The 12318-nt window shown below is 50.4% G+C and overlaps 1 long non-coding RNA gene across 1 annotated transcript; it reads left to right on the top strand.

Annotated features, from left to right (window-relative positions):
* The first annotated feature begins 201 nt into the window (after positions 1–201).
* LOC149123136 (uncharacterized) lies at positions 202–12043 on the top strand. The gene is made up of 3 exons (XR_016218553.1): positions 202–1106; positions 10861–10985; positions 11926–12043. It is a non-coding gene; the product is annotated as an uncharacterized LOC149123136 (long non-coding RNA).
* The last annotated feature ends 275 nt before the right edge of the window (positions 12044–12318 follow it).

Below are 12318 nucleotides of genomic sequence, written 5' to 3'. Positions count from 1 at the left end.
GGAGGGCGCTGAATCCTGGCCTGCACTGTGATCTTTACTGAATCTGGGTGGGTTAGGGCTGCTGGCACCAGCGACCATAGACTTGATGGCTTAAACAGCTGAGATTTGCTTCTCATGGTTCTTGAGACTGCAAGTCTGGGATCAGGGTGTTGGGGGGCTTGGTGAGGACCTCTTTGTGGCTTGCACATGGCTGTCTTCCTCAGGTATCCGTATATGGCACCAAGAGGCAGAGGCAGAGAGAGTAGGCTGTGGTCTCATCACCCCCTTCAAAGGATACAGAGGGCCCCACTTCGTGACCTCATCTGAATCTGATTTCCAAAGACCCCACCTCCAAATAGCATCACTGTGAGGCTAAGGGCTTCAACGCAGCAGTCTCAAGCAGTGTATTCCAAGGCGCTGGTAGAAGAGCTTTTGGAAGTGTTGGCAGGCAGTGTTTGTGGTCCCAAATGTGGTGATGGCTTCCAGGATGGATTGTGGGGGGCTAGGCCTTTGCCAATGGCAGGGTCTGAGCCCTGGTTTCAAGAGCAAGACAGGGGCATTGGAGAGGAAAAGGGGGAGGTCTGGTGGAAAGTCTGGCCCTTGGGGCTCGGGTGCAAGCTCTGCTACATTTGATCTGTGCAATCCTAAGCAGTGCGTCCCCTTCCGGGCCTTGCTCACTTCACCTGTTAATTACGCTCTCTGTCTTTCCCGCTTTATGCTGTTGGTCTACCTGCAAGCCCTAATCTGCATTTTCTGTAGGAGCCAGAGAGTTAGTGGCCTGCTGCTAGAAATGGCCCCTGGAGGCCACTGTAGTGACTCATGCCTTGCTTAATTTGGATGCCTTGATAGAAGACTCCAGCTTGGATGGCATATGAAGGTATTTCAGGGTTGATAGGGATCTCAGGTGTCGCAGGGCTCTGACTGCTGGATAATTAGGCCCCAAGCGACAGCTGACTCCGTCTCCAGCCCCTTCATCCCATGTCAACTTGGCTCGGGCTCCCTCATTTTCTTTCCCTGGTTACAGAGACAGCTGCTGGCTGTGATCTTCCTGCTGGGGATCAGCTGCTTACCAGAGCTGGACAAGGCCCCCCAGAAGGAGCCCGGTGGTGGTACACATGCGCATGTGGGTGGGTGTGTTCACGCTCGGGCCTCCTCACACCCCTGGCTGCTGCAGACCCCAAGTCCCCAGAGGAGGAGAGAACAGGGGAAAAGCGTCTCACACGGGCACTCCACGCACCCACCCACCCATCCGCCCACCACAACAACCCTGGTGGAAAGCTGCTTCCACTACTTTAGAGAAATGAGAAAATTGAGGCCGGCACTGCGGCTCACTAGGCTAATCCTCCGCCTGCGGCACCGGCACCCTGGGTTCTAGTCCCGGTCGGGGCGCTGGATTCTGTCCTGGTTGCTCCTCTTCCAGACCAGCTCTCTGCTGTGGCCCGGGAGTGCAGTGCAGGATGGCCCAAGTGCTTGGGCCCTGCACCCCATGGGAGACCAGGAGGAAGCACCTGGCTCCTGGCTTTGGATTGGCGCGGTGCGGCGGCCATTTGGGGGGTGAACCAACGGAAGAAAGACCTCTGTCTCTCTCACTGTCTAACTCTGCCTGTCAAAAAAAAAAAAAAAAAAAAAAAAAAAAAAAAAAAAAAAAAAGAAGGACTTGAGTGCTAAACACTTTGGGGAACTTGCTCGAGTCTCTGAGCCAGGGCCCTTTAACTCTAGAGTCTGGAGTCTTTCTGAGAACCCAGGTGGGGAGAATTAGCACCTGGAGACTGGAGCTCACCCACACTGGGACTTTTTATTGCAAAAAACTTAAGAAAACTTGGGCTCTGCCATGTGGGTTTGAGTCCTGGTGTTGCCAGTGACTTTGTGACCTTGGGCAAGGAGCTTCACATGTATGTTCAGGCTTCACTTGCCTTATCTGTTGTGAAATTTAACTAAGTCTGGCCTCAAGGATGCCTTCATCCTTTGAGTCCTATGCCAGGATCTGTAAAATAACTTGGCATTTCAACTGAAAGCCCAGCTGAGCAGGAGACCTGTCCCACACGGCTGAGCGGCAGCCAGTCCCAGGCTGCCAGGCCGTCAGAGCGCTTTCCAGCACGCTGTGCCTGTTCTCTGCTCCATTTTCCATCCGAACACCACTTGCGCCCTATGCAGAGGCTGGGGCTCTCTGAGCCTCTTCTTGTGTGAGGGCTGCCTGATGTGTGAACTAGGGAGGCACACTCTCCTGTGGCTCCCGTCTCCAGTGGTGCTTTCTTGGAGGGAGGGTGATTGTTCACTGAGCCGATCGCCGCTGGCCGGCCTAGGCTGTGCTTCCATCTGAGCGTTGTCCCGCCCACCCAGGCCTCTGGCTAACCCTGGGGTGTGTCCCAACTGCCAGTGCTGGCGAAACCCAAGGCCATGGTCTCTAGGCTCCCCTGAAAGTGCGGGCTACGGGGAGGACATGCTTTGGCTCTGCCATTTGGGGACAGCTCTAGTGGTACAGGAAGTGGATCTGAGAGGCCCCAGGTGGAGGGAATGGTGAGGCTGATAGAAGCGACACACCAGGAAACAGCACCCTGGGACTGCAGCCCAGAACCATTACTTGCTGGCTGTGGGGCCAGGGACAGTTTCCCTACCCTGTCTGCCCCACAGTCTCTGCAGCTGAGCCCTTTCCCATTGTCCTCAGAGCACACCGACTTAGGACGAGGGAGGGGAGGCCAGGGGGTGAGCAGGGAACAGTGAGCACATAGGGTTGTTGAAAAGTTGGGGTTGCCGGCTCAACATGCATTGGCAGGGGATGGAGGGGGGAGGGACTTGGGAATGTATTGATCTGAAAGACTCATAAAGATAGAGAATTGTATTTTGGTACATGCAAATGAATAATTTCTGTTTCACTGACTAATAGCACTTCTTTGGTATTTTTCTAAAAAGCAAATACAGGCTCTTTGGTCACTGCTGATAATGAATCATTTTAATTCTTTCTTCCTAATGTCAGTTGCAAGAGGACCTTGGGAGAGATCAGGGCAAAGGCAGCCAGGAAAAACGAAACCTTCCTGTCCCTTCTCACTATTTTGAACACGTCCACCGAGAATATTTCTACCTGTTGCCTGTTATTTCCCAACAAGGACAAATACTCTTCCTCCCCCACATGCCTCTTTCTTCCCCTTTTCCATATTAATTTCCTCCCCGATGTCCTTTTCTGGAAACCAAAATAGGTATTTACTTGATTATAAATAATGCCACAGCCCATGGTCCTGGGCTCCCACAGCACGCCAGTGCAGGCCCGCCGCCTCCCTGATATTTATTGTGCTATCAGCACAGCTTCTCAATTGAATCCTGGTCTTAAATCAGGGATCCCATCACAGCACCTAATGGGAGAGGAAGCCAGGTACACCACAAGCCTCTTTTATTTATTTATTTTTTGTCTCCCTGGCTTGCCGAGCAGTCAGAACCTGGAGACTTGACATTCAGATATGTGTTGAATGTCTCTGTCTGGTTGCTAATGATGCTGTGATGTGGCAAACCCCCAGTGCTCGCTGATGCTACTCGGAGCGGATCTGTATTCTGACGGAGTCAGGCCCAAACTCCTTTGTCTAATAAGACGTTTAGCATTTTGAGCATATCGCTGTAGCACCCGAGGCATTTAAACACTGATTTGAGTCTTGAGGAAAATGTGAAGGGGTCGAGGAGTGAGGGAAGTGTTTGGGCTTTGAGGTTGGCTCGGTCGGTTCAGATCCACTGGGGGCGTTGCTGGGAATCCATGCATTTGGTATGGGGTTTTGGTTCCCTGATGAGCTGCATTCAGGTCAGACGGCTGTTACCTCGTTCAACACCCACAGTTCCTGAGTGCCAACCCCTGGGCTGCCTTCCAGAGATGGATGCTGAGGTCAAACCTGCTTGCTCCCGACCTTTGAGAAGTGTTATCCTCAGAGGAGGTAGAAAAACGAGTCCCAAGGCCCCGGGGAGAGCTGCTGCAGGGCTCCCTGGGAGGGGACCTGGAAGGCTTCTGGGCATTGATTGGACTCTGCAGTTTGGGTGAGCAATGGCTCGAATGCCTCTACCAAAACTCACGTTGAGCCTCAATCTGAAATGCCCTGTGTTAACCGAATTCGGAGAAGTGACTAGGGTCACTGTCCTTATTTAGAAGTCACGAGGGTGGCATGCTTATGATCGCATTAGTGGCTTTGAAGAAGAGGAGGAGAGAGTTGCCGGCTTGCTCAGCCCGGCCGTGTGATACCCAGCGCCGCCCGGCAGCTCTGTAGAGAATGCCCACCAAAATGGAGGTCCTCACCGGATGTGGTCCCCTGACCTTGGACTTGCACAACCTTGAGTTGAGTAAGCCTTGGTTCTGTATAAACTGTCCAGCCTGTAGTATTCAGTCATAGCACCAGCAAACAGACTAAGGGGATGTTACTTTTGCAGTGCGCTCTTGAACCCTTTCCTCCAAATTCTGCTTCTGCTTCCTAGAAAGTAGTGGTGAGGCCGAGTTTCTAAGAGAGTGGTTCTCAAGGGCCCCTTCAGTTTACTTTTTCATAAAAACATAAGGACCAGGAAAGTTATTTCAGTGAGAAACAAAGGGTATTGAGTGAGAGGCTGGATGAAGTCTTTTTTTTTTTTTTAATTTATTTAACAGAGTTACAGACAGTGAGAGAGAGACAGAGAGAAAGGTCTTCCTTCCATTGGTTCACTCCCCAAATGGCTGCTATGGCCGGTGCTGCGCCGATCCAAAGCCAGGAGCCAGGTGCTTCCTCCTGGTCTCCCATGCAGGTGCAGGAGCCCAAGCACCTGGGCCATCCTCCACTGCCCTCGCGGGCCACAGCAGAGAGCTGGACTGGAAGAGGGGCAGCAGGACTAGAACCCGGCGCCCATAAGGGATGCCGGCACCGCAGGTGGAGGGTTAACCAAGTGAGCCACGGCGTTGGCCCCTGGATGAAGTCTTATGATGCAAAGATGGATCCCTCTCACACACACTCTGGTCCCTCTCCAGTTGTAGGGAGGAAGCATCATACTCTGGGAACACTCTGCCCTGTCCTTGTTGTCACTCACCAGGCATGGCATCAGTGACATGCTCACATTGGCTTTCAGGGAAGGGTCCGTCGAAGCCTTGGATTGCGATGGCTGTCAGTACTCATGGTGTAACTACTCCCATCATAGACAATTTCACACCACTGAGGACTTCACAGCTGGCTTGAAAAATTTCCTACAATGTAATGGGCTGCATGGGCCCCAGGGGCTGGCTCAGGCACACCACTTCACGGGATCCTGTTTCACTCTCATTTCCCCGGAAGTCATGATTTCTGCCTTGGTATTCCCAGGGCTATGGAAAATACGGACGTGAGGCAGGCTCTCACGGTGCCTGGAAAACAGGGGTCTTTAGATGTTGATTTGCTTATCTTCCTTCTCCACCTTCAGAGTGAGACATGTGCCACCGCTTATTTATTCATTCACTTAGTCACCGTTTATTGAACACCTAGTATGTACTAATCCTTAAGTATTTGAAGTAGGCAAAGACCCGAACCTTGCCTGAAAGCATCCTGCAGATCAACTGAGTAGACAGAGTGATGGGTCAGAGGTGGTGTGAACTCAGAGATCTGTGCTGTGGGAGCAAAAGGAATTGGTACTGAGGGAAGGCTTCTTGGAGGAGGTGGCACATTTGGAGTTCCGAAGCATGAAGGGGAGGAAAGTCCCTAAACCATGTCTTTCCCATAAGTAATTCTTTTAGATTTCTTTGCCCTCGTCATTTCTTCCTTGTCCACCATGAAATTTTAAAATGTGTTTATGTGCTGCCTGCATATCTGTGCTTCGTACATAGACACAGGAAGATTTTGTTTTTCGCTTCTCCAGAGTAACATTGCCCAATTGCTGAGGATGTCCACTGTGGGCCAGGAGTTCCAAGGGGGTAGGAAACCAACTCTTCTTGGTGACCATCAAACACAAAATAAGGCGCTAATTATTATTTGCAAACTAAATGAATGCATCAATAAATGTCACGGCCAGTACAAGAACTGGTTCACAAAGTGGGACAAGAGAATAAAATAGCGTAGGACAGCAGGAAAGGAGAGTTATGCCCCCGTTTGTAAATAAGGACAGTGAGACGCCGTGAGCCATGGGTCGCGTGGTGTGTGGGGTCCTGTGGGTGAGCCTTCACATGCTGGGCTGGGACGCTGGGTTCCAGGCCAGGCAGCTCCCAATGACGAGAGTCTCTGGTGACTTGCAAGGCTCTTGCTGGCACTGCAGCTCCCAACTCTAAGTGCTGAGTCAAGGTGGGCGCCCTATTCGCCCAGGCGGAGGTGAACAGCCACTGGCTATCTTATTCCTCCAAAGTTTTAATGAAAGAGCTACAATTACCAAGCTCTCTGCCTCTGGCACTGGAGAATCCATCTCCATTTCCCATTTCTTTCTGAAGCGACAGTGATTAAAGATGCGTTCTGGACATAAAACAAGTGATCAATGGCTCCTGGCAGTCGCCATTGTCTCCCTCCTCCCCAGCATCAGTAGACAATGTATCTTGGGGAGCTGCCGGGCCTGAGAAAAATGAGTTTGCCAGACACAGTTCTATTTTGATTTAGATCACAAATAGCTCAGCTCGGTTTTTACATTGATAACAAGGAGATGGTTCCATTTCCCAAGGTCTGCCATCTCTGGAGAGAGAGAGAGAGAGAGAGAGAGAGAGAGAGAGTTGGAGCTTTCTGTGTGAGAACACGCTGTGCCCAGATTTTTGTGGTCAGGCCAACCCCAGTCTGACCAACCCGACTCCTCTCCTGGAACCTCAGGGTAGGTGGGGTCCGATTCTCTGTGGGCTTCCCAAGCCTGGCACTGGTGGTTCCTCCTAGGCCACCTGAACCAGTCCAGGAAGGGGTCTAGGGCAAAGGCAAGGAGGCAGCCAGGCCAGGTGGTGGGACTGTCAGCACAATGGCAGCAAATCTGGGAACAGCCAGTGAGTGAGGGGGAGGCAGAATTCAAGTGACCTTCACGGGCAGCTCATGGCCAAGGCCACCAGGTCCGGAGGTGTCCTGGGTAGGACTTCAGTCAGCAGGGAGGGTGGTAAAGATGGCTGCCTGAGGGGAGGAGTCCCCTCCCCCTCCTCCACCGCACTCTGCCCTGTGCACCGCCCCCCCGGCCACTCCTCTTCTCCCAAGGGAGAACATGTGCTGGACTTGTGTTTCGAGGGGCCAGTTTCAGAGTGGAAGCCAGTCGCAGGAAGCAAGGCTGATCCCATGAGAGAAGCCACAAGGGAGGCAACTGCTGAGTGTGCTAGGGCCTCAGCGTCTCAGCTGGCCACCCAAGAAATGGGTGTGCCAATCAGAGGACGCCAAGTACGTAGACCTGTGTGCCCTGGAGCTGGTGTGGCAGGGGGTGCCAGAGGAGCATGCAAGCATGCCTGAAGGTGAGGACCCACCAGGCCGGTGTGGTACCTGACTTCAGATAGAACACAGAGCCCCAGAAGTAAGAACAGCCTTTGGAAAGAGGTTCTGGAAGGAAAGAAACCAAAGTGTTCACAACGCTTAACTCCAGGTGCAGGGATAGTGAGTGGCTTCTTAGTCCCTTGGGGCATCTATCTCTCTGTGCCAACCACTGTGAGCCTGTGCTAACATTTTGCTTTTGGTCTGTTTTATTCTAAAATGGCTTTTGGTGAGTTGTAATTCCTGTGTCATTTGGCTCACCCATCTCAAGTGTGCCAGGCGTGTTTTCAGTGCGCTCACCGAGTGGTACAGCCATCATCATCATCATCAGTGTTAGAGCATGTTTGTCACTCCCCCCTCCCCCCATCAGCTCTGTAATCACCAGCACTCATTCTTCCCCATTCACTCACATCCCAAATCACTATCTCATGTTGATGTATGCATTTTGAGTATTTCCTCAAAATGGAATCCTATATCCTGTGGTCTTTGGCAACCAGCTCTTCCTTCTTGAAACTGTGTTTTCAGCATCCATCCTGTCAGTACTTTGTTGTCTCTTGTGGCTGAATAGGCTCCATCGTGTGGATGAACCACCTTTGTTTATCTATCATGAGTTGACGGACATTTGGTTGTTTCTCCCTATGGGTATAATGAAGGTTATAAATGAATCATGCTTCTGTGAATATTTATGTGTGAGTTTTTATGCAGACATACATTTTTTTCAACTGTTTGGGGCATATACCAAGGAGTGGAATGGCTGAGTAATGTGATAACTCACATTATATATTTTAAATAATTTTTTAAAATTGACAGTAGTCATTGTACATGTTTGTGGCACACAGAGTGACATTTCAATACAAGTAGATTCCTACAGTATAATGATCAGATTGGGGAACTGGCATTTGTGCCACATTCCTTGTTTTGGCAACATTCAAGACCCTTTCTGCTGGTATTTTGAATATTCAGTTAATTGCTGTCAACCATGGCTGTACTCCCATGGTCTAGATGATACAAATCTTCCCCCTTCTCCAACTGCATCCCTGTGCCCATTAACCATCTTCTCTCCAACTCTGCCTCCTCCACACTGTCCCCAGGCTGTGGTAGGCACTCTTCTCTTCTCTCCCAGGGGTCAACTGTTGGCTTCCCCATATCAGTGTGAACGTCCAGTTTTTGTCTTCCAGTGTGTGCTTCTCTCACTTAGCGCAATGTCCTCCAGTTCCAGGAGTGTTGCTGCCAACCATGAAAGGCAAGGTTCCTGCCTTGTTCCATTGCCTGTAGATTTCTGGCTGTCTCAGCTCCCTTTATTGAAAAGGCTGTTCTTTGCCTCATTGAATTGTCCTGGCACTCTTGTAAAAATTCAATTGCCTTAAATTATTTATGGATTTATTTCTGGACTCTCGATTCTATTCTACTATCTATACATCTATCCTTATGCCAGCAACTTATGCAACACAGTTTTGATTACTGTAGCTTTAGAGCAAGTTTTGAATTTTTTTTTTTTTGCTTTTCTGGATCCTTTGAATTATTATATCAATTTTAGGATCAGTTTGTCTATTTCAGCAAAAGGGCCCACGTGGATTATGATAGGTGAGTTGTGTCAATCTGTAGATCTAATTTCAGGAGATTCAATTTTAAGGAAAGTTCTGGAAATGAGGCAGTGTGGTATAGGAGATAGAATGGTGGTGGCTTCATGGTCAGGTGGATGAGGGACATCAGTTCATGACTGACCTTCAGCCCTGAGCAGCCCTGGGTTTATGGGTAAATCGGTCTTCTCTGAGCCTCAGCTTCGTCACCTATAAACCAGGTCTGTGGTTGCTCTACAGGCGTTTTGAGGACTCAGTGAGTTTACCTGTGCACCCTGTCAGGTCAATACCTGATCTGTCACTGTAGCCTCTTCTCATTTCCTGGGGTCAGTGGAACACACCTTGCTTAACCGCATGGAAAGCATCCTATGGAAAAATGTGAAAGGCCTCCAGTGATTACATAAACACACATTGATATTGCAGTGCCTGTGACCTTGATCTTTCTTTGCCCTAGAATATCTTTCTCCCCATCCTTCTGGTGAACTCCCACCCACCTCTGGTGGCCTCACTGGAGGTAATCCTGAGACTCCTCTGACTGCCCCTCCTCTGCCTGTCGTATGCTCTAGGTATGCATCTTGACACCACTTCTGAAGTGTGATCCTGTAAGGCCAACTCAGCAGTGCCCCTAAGGCATATCAGCGTGGCAGAGCTGAATTAATCCTGACCCTCCCATGTGCCCACAGTGTGTGTGTGTGTGTGTGTGTGTGTGTGTGTGTGTAGCTTTGTTTCCTGGTACCTCTCTCCCCACTTCCCCCTGCACACACATGCACTTTACCCCATGCTCAGCTGACTCTGTTAATGGGAGTGGTAGGAACATGGTGCACTGATTTTTTAAAGATTTTATTTATGTATTGAGATGTTGAGTTACAGACAGAGACAGGAAGAGACAGAGAGAAAGGTCCTTCATCTGCTGGTTCACTCCCCAAATGGTCACATTGAGCTGATCCGAAGCCAGGAGCCTGTAATTGGTCTCTCACTTGTGTCATCTTCTATGGCTTTCCTTAAGCAGGAAAGAAGTATGGGAAAAGGAGCAGCCGGGACATGAACCGGCCCTCATGGGATGCCAGAACTGCAGGCCGAGGCTTAGCCTATTATGCCACAGCGCTGCCCCCAGTGCACTGACTCTTGAAGGTGGGAGTGAAGTGAGTGCCCCCTTCTGGCCCAGCCAGGGGTGGCCAGTGACCTCCAGCAGGGAGGAGTCTCATTGCTTCTGATTTCACAGCTCTGACAGTTGAACAAGAGTACCCTGTCCTGATTTGTGTTTCTTATATGACTGCTGAGGTTGACTTACTCTCTTTTGCTTTTACTAGACTGTTTTCCTGGTTTTTTGCTTGCCTTTCTTTTTTTAAATGATTTTTTTAAAAGAATTATTTATTTACTTGAAAGTCAGAGTTACACAGAGAGAGAAGGAGAGGCAGAGAGAAAAGGAGAGGCAGAGAGAGAGGTCTTCTATCCTTTGGTTCACTCCCCAATTGGCTGCAATGGCTGAAGCTGCATTGATCCGGAGCCAGGAGTCAGGAGCTTCCTCTGGGTCTCCCACATGGGTGCAGGGGCCCAAGGACTTGGGCCATCTTCTACTGCTTTCCCAGGGCATAGCAGAGACCTGGACAGGAAGTGGAGAAGCCAGGACTCGAACCGGCACTCATATGGGATGTCAGCTCTAGAAGCAGTGGCTTCTCCCGCTAAGCACCAGCGCCAGCCCATTGTTTGTTTATTTGAAAGGCAGAGTTACAGAGAGGGAGTGGAAGAGACAGAGAGAGAGAGTGAGAGAAAGACCCATCATCCGCTGGTTCACTTCCCAAAAGGCTGCAATGGCTGGGGCTGGGCTGGGCCGAAGTCAGAAGCCAGGAGCTTCTTCCGGGTCTCCTACGTGTTTGCGAGGTCCCAAGCACTTGAACTGTCTTCTGCTGTTTTGCCAGGCCATTAACCGGAAGCTGGATCTGAAGTGGGGCAGCTGGGACTCCAACTGGCATCCATATGGAATGCTGACTCTGCAGACACAATGCGGGCCCCCTTTGCTCACCTTTCCACCTGAAGTTTCTCAGTATGTGATGGGGACAAGACTGGTGATGAGCAGGAGATGTACTTCATAAGCTTGTTTGGGGCTGGCTGTTCAGAAGCGTGGGCCTGGCCCCAGGTGAACCATGTTGGTGTGTGAGAGTGGTGTGAATTTTTGTATGTGCAAAGTGTGAGTGTGTGTATAGGGATCTGAGGGTGTTTGTGTGGGGTGTGTCTGTGTGCATGTTGCTTTGTTGTAGGAGTGAGTGAGCTTGTTGTTCAGTATGTGGGTATGTGTTGTTTTGTTATATAAGTATGGGCATATGTACAGTTGAGTGTGCATGTTATTTTGAGTGTGAGTGTGGGTGTGCATGCTGTTTGGCATGTGGATGTATGAATGCTTTTTGGTGTGTGGGTTTGCGTCTGTTGTTTGATGTGTGGGTGTGTGTATTGTTTTGATATGAATGTGTATGTTGTTTTGTGTGTGGTTTGAGTATGAATGCTGTCATGAGCATGGGGTGAGGGAGTGTGTTGTTTGGTCTGTGGTGTGGGTGTGAGTTCTGTTCTGTGTGTGCTTTTTTGGTGTGTCGAATGTTGAGTGTGGGTATGCATGTTGTTTTGTGTGTGGGCATGGGTGTGGGTGCTGTTTGGTGTGTGTGTGTGTGTGTGTGTGTGGTATAGGATATGGGTGTGTAAGCTGTCTTGAGTGTGGGTAGGTGCTGTTTGGTGTGTGGGCGTTGTGAGTGTTGTTTTGTATGTGGGTGTGAATGTGCATTGTTTGCTGTATGGTGTGGGTGTGCATGCTGTCTTGAGCGTGCATGTGGGTGTGTGTATTCCCCAGTAGGGATAGCCTGGGAGGCCTGGGGACTGTTAGTCACAGTGGATTTGTGTTTGCCCTGTGCGCCCGATGAAATGCAAATCCCAGCCCCCTGTCTTGCATGCAGAGCTGTGGCTGAGACCCGTTTCTCTGAATTCTTTGCTTTCAGCCTCTATGCTGACTTCAGATGCTGGTACCCCTGTCAAGTTGCCTCTCCCGTGCACACAGGCTTCTGATCACTTCTTTGGGAAAATAGAATTGAGCATTATGCGCCCCTGTTGGGGTGAGATTCTGTGTTTTTGTATCTGTTGCCAGTTTCTACTTAATTACCTAAATGTTTGATGTAGACTGGAAGCCAGGCTGGGGCTGGAGGTGGGAGTGCCTGTGCTCGCTGGTCCAGTGGGGAGTTCCTGATGGGGGTGGTGTGTCACGTTGCTGGGCAGGGCGGCCACGGTGCTGAGTCTCAGGGCAAGCTGAGGCGAAGGGGCCAGCCCTTGCCCCTGCTCATTCTGCGATGGACAGTGACAAGTGAGTGGCCAAGGGGTGAGTGTGCACTAGGTGC

This window comes from Oryctolagus cuniculus, chromosome 12 (assembly GCF_051225735.1).
Source record: "Oryctolagus cuniculus isolate XC-2025 breed Fujian yellow rabbit chromosome 12, ASM5122573v1, whole genome shotgun sequence".
NCBI lineage: Eukaryota > Metazoa > Chordata > Mammalia > Lagomorpha > Leporidae > Oryctolagus > Oryctolagus cuniculus.
This window is presented reverse-complemented; position numbering and strand designations above follow the sequence as displayed.